This window comes from Lycium barbarum, chromosome 5, assembly GCF_019175385.1.
Source record: "Lycium barbarum isolate Lr01 chromosome 5, ASM1917538v2, whole genome shotgun sequence".
NCBI classification, from domain to species: Eukaryota; Viridiplantae; Streptophyta; class Magnoliopsida; order Solanales; family Solanaceae; genus Lycium; species Lycium barbarum.
Window position 1 is genome coordinate 33,265,419 of NC_083341.1, and position 4,519 is coordinate 33,269,937.

Here is a 4,519-nt window from a genome sequence, read left to right on the forward strand (position 1 = left end):
TTTAAATTAACTAATAGATCAATTGCATCCTAAATTGGTTATAATTAAAGTATTATGGTCAACAATCAATGTTTTCATTTTTATCCACCTTTTGTTTTTACCCATTCTACCCTTTATGTACGTATATATGCTTAATATACATATGTAGTATACGTACAAAAGGCCTTATCTCATTCTTTTTAAATTGGATCGAGCCCAGTCCAAGACGGACCAGGACCTGGCCCAAAACAACAACAGCTAAAGGGGAGGGAAAAAAAGCTATACTCCCTCATCTTTCATTTTTTTCCACCCTAAAGACGCCTTAACCTCACCCCCCTCTCCTTTTTTTTTTTGTGATAAACCCTAAGCGCCGCAGTAGATTTTTCTTCTTCCATCGCCAAAAATGGCAAGGATATAGAGGGATCAGGTTTCACGCAGTCCTGGTACGCCTAAATCGAGTAGAATAATCAATGCTTTGTACGAATCCTTGGTGTATACATCAAACAAGGTAATTTCAATCTCTTTTCCCCTTTTTCTTTCTGTGATTTCTTAGTCAAAGACGTAAGGGCATGGATCTGAACCCAGTGACCTCAATTTTCATAGGTCGAATATCATTTGACCTGGATCGAGGTGAACTGGCCAAGGTCAAACCCTTCATCATTGTTTAATGAAGATCTAAGCCGTTCGTTTCAAAGTAAAGCACAAATTTAGGAAAAACTTACAAGTCCCACATCGATGGACTAGGATGTTGATATCTTTTAGGGGTTCTATATAGAACCCCATCCTTTGAGTTTTAGACAAGTTTGAAAACCACATAGCTTAAATTTTGAGAAAACCACTTGAGATTAAAGCTTTCAGTAAAATTTTGTTTAGACTTGACTATGAAGTTGGGTCTTTAGTTGAACAATTTATTTATTTCTGCCTTTTCTTGTGCGGCTGAGTTCGAGAATTGGAAGCACAGAGGCTCCAAGTCCATTCTTGCTCCGGTTGCACATCAAAAAGGTAATTACTTACTATTTTATCGATTTCATTTAATTTCTGTTTGTCTTAATGTTAGTTTAATTGTAATTAAGTGTTCCGTGTTTAGTTTAAGATGTTGATATATATATGTTTTACTTGTTTTCACATTATGCTTTACCCAAATGATCAATATGGTAACATGTATCTGTTCTAGATAGTTTAGCCTGAGGTTTGTTTGGCTGTTTGTTGATCTTGAGGGATTAATCCAAGTTGTGACTTGTGATTAGTTTGTTTTCACTTTAGTTAGACCTGTTAAAGATAGGGTCCTATGGAATAGAGTAGATATGAGTTAAATGAAGAGATTTTCTAGGCCTAACCTAAAGAAATGGAAAATGTAAGCTGGTTTTGAATTCTGGTTATTTAAAAAATGATTTGAAATGACGTGGTAATTGATGTTTTGAGATTAGAGGATCATGACCATCACATAGTTTGAATGAGGACCAGTTTAACCACTCTGGATGTGAAGGTGCTCTTAAAACAAGATGCTTGTTAACTAAAATGTGGATTAACTAAACTGTTGAGGTTCTGAGTGTGCAATAGCCTTGTCAAAACCTGTTAACTTAAATATGTAGTCTTAATGAGCCTCTTGTGGGCCTGTTCACTTCATGATCTTGTTTATGTGAAATCAATTCATGTGTAAAGGATATAAAAGGGCCTAGACAGTTTAAAATGAACGGTGTGCTTTTATAATCCAAAATTGATTTCTGATTATACAAATGGACTTAAATGTTTGCCATCAATAAAGTAGAGTTGCAGAACCCCTTAATGACTTTAAGAGTGATTAAAAAAAACTATAGTTAGCACAGATTGTTTACATGTCATTGAGTATGTTGTGTTTCCATATGATTGATCACTTAGCCCTTAACAAAAGGGGGGGGGGGATAAAAGAAGAAGGGAAAACTTGATATGAATCTATCCAGGTCATTTCATGAAAGCTGCCTGTATTATTTTATAAAATTGCGTTTAGCTATTGAGTACCTGTTGATCATAGATAAGAACGAGACTAATAGTGATGTCTGTCCTTTCTTTAGGGTTGAACTATGTTATTCTGGCTCTGTCCTGATCTGCCTAGAGGTTTAGTTGGTTATTGTAATTAAACTTGTATTGATCATGATATGTGAGGGACTGATATTCTGAATATGACCTTAGTATGAACTTGAAGGGGTAAAATGGGACTAAATGGGGATTGAAATGATCTGTCTTATTGAAGTCTCATGTGGATAAGTTGTAAATGTGATTTGTCTCTTCCTTTGTGTTATTAAAAAATCATACAAATGAAAGGGTTGAAAGGGTCATAGGGTATGGATACATAAATTGTAAACCACTTGGCAATGATGTAGTTTTTTAAAGGCACTTTGAGAGAAGGGAGACCTAGGACCAGGTTTTACTTGGTTCATAATGTCTTTTTCCAAATAAAAGGTTGCCACGGCAGACCTCATATACCTATGGGTTGAAATCTGTAGTATCTGTACTCTATTTCTTCCTTCCCTGTTCATTAGATTAAAGGGAGCCTAAAATGAACCTGTCCTGTCCTTGTTTACAATGCTTACTACTGTCCTTGTTCTAGTTGGCTTGTCTGTTACTGGTTATCTTCTCACCTTTGGATCAAAATATTCTCAAAAGAATTAATCTGGAATATGCATCTTGACATAAAGACTAGATATTTGCTTAAGTTGTGTGTCTTGCTTCTTTATTTATTTGTTCTCTGAAATTAGGCAAGATAAAAAAGTATAAGGGCTGTGCCTAAACTTGAAGTGATACAGTAACAACATAGTTCATTTCTGTATAATGGTTCTTGAATTTTTCTTAGTGGGTCTGCAAATCTTTATGTGCAGTCTTATCTTGAGTTTGTTGTGATTTGTTGTGAGTGCATCTCTTAAGGGATTGAGCCCTGCCCAAGTTTGTGTCATGTATAAATACATGTTGGCCTTGGCTGTTTCGCACTCCATCTTAGGACTTGCTGAAGTTTGATTTAATCTGCGTAGTGTTGGTCCAGTTCAGTACAAGTCTTGTGGAAGTTTAAGTCTAAAGTCAGCCTTAGATTAGTATTGATATTATTGCTTAAAAGTGAAAGGTAATTAGGTGGTTAATAAAGTCGGACAAGTTTAAGAATTAGTTTAAGCTTAAGAGGAAATATTCGCGAGGCTATGTTGACTAGGTGCAGATACACATGTGATATATCAGCCGGTATATTATATGTACACATTAGTATACAAGCCTTTAGAGAGTGTATATCAATGACCAAAGGGATAGAAAGCCCAGTTAAGCTTCAATGTTTAGTTGAAATTCAGATTTAGCATGGAGCTAGGCCTAGCCCAACTCAACTTTATGAAGAAATAGTATAGATTTGTCTAGCCCAAAGTAAAAATTTGAAGGGGCTCGGTTGTTTTCTTTTCTTTGGTGTCCAGTCTTGGGTTTCCAAAACCCAACAACCTGATATAGTGTGTGTTTTAGCTGTGTTATATCCCTATGTGTGTGTGTGTGTATATTTGGTAAGATCAGTAGTGTTTTTTATTCTAACTGGGGTCCTTTGTTTTTTCCTCTCCCTCCTCTACCACGTGGCCACTTGGGCCGGATCTGAAGCCAACCTGTTAGGCCAAGCGCAACTGGAAATTCCTTCACATTTATCGAGTCCGACGAACAAAAGGAAGATAATATTAAAGAAACGTGTAGAAGGCCCAACCATGGGTGAAAATGGCCAACTAGGGGCTTGGTGCGCCCCTAGCCTCCCCCCCCCCCCCCCCCCCCTTTTTTTTTTTTTACTTTATTTAGTTATTTACGACTTTTTTTTCTTTATTTGTGAAGTTTGTCGTATTGTGTAAAATTTGTAAAAGTCATATATTATTGGAATCTTTTATGATTATGAACTCGTCGTCTTAGGACAATGGTACTTATGCCGACTTTAGGTCCCCAAAGTAATTTTTTTAAAAAAAAGGGGACTAAGCATAAAGAATGTCATTAGGAATAAACGAGGATCTTCACGACAAATTAAAATAGAAAGAAAAAAAATGGATTTTCAAAATCACACAATGGTATAACATACTCCTTAGAACGGATCAGTTTGAAACCATTGCAGTATTTCTTAAAAAAATCAAAGTGAAGTCTTTGAATCACGGAAACCAAATCATAACTTGATAAAAAAAAACTGGGCTGAACCCGGTAGAAGGACATGACTGTTTTTGTGGCTGGGAACCGTTTGGAGGAAAACCATTTTTGAAACTAAAAGAAAAGAGACCAAATCTCACAACACACAAGTTTTTGGGCTAAAGTCCAAAACTGGAAGACTCCTTTTGAAATCAAAGATATATTTTTGAAAGCCCAAAATCAGAAAAAATCAATATGTACACTCATTTGATATAGTAAAAAATGGACTAGTTTATAAGTTAAGGGGTGTTCAAACAATAATCCAGTCGTAAATATAAAAGTTTTAGATAAAAACGTTCTAACATATTATACAAAATGACTCGAAGCCAAGTATGAGACTAAGAGTTAACAGAAGTACACTTACTTATTCATAAGA

The 4,519-nt window shown here is 35.6% G+C and overlaps 1 long non-coding RNA gene across 1 annotated transcript; it reads left to right on the forward strand.

Moving 5' to 3' along the window:
- The first annotated feature begins 276 nt into the window (after positions 1-276).
- LOC132640801 (uncharacterized) lies at positions 277-3,866 on the forward strand. The gene is made up of 2 exons (XR_009582379.1): positions 277-981; positions 3,583-3,866. It is a non-coding gene; the product is annotated as an uncharacterized LOC132640801 (long non-coding RNA).
- Positions 3,867-4,519: the final 653 nt, after the last annotated feature.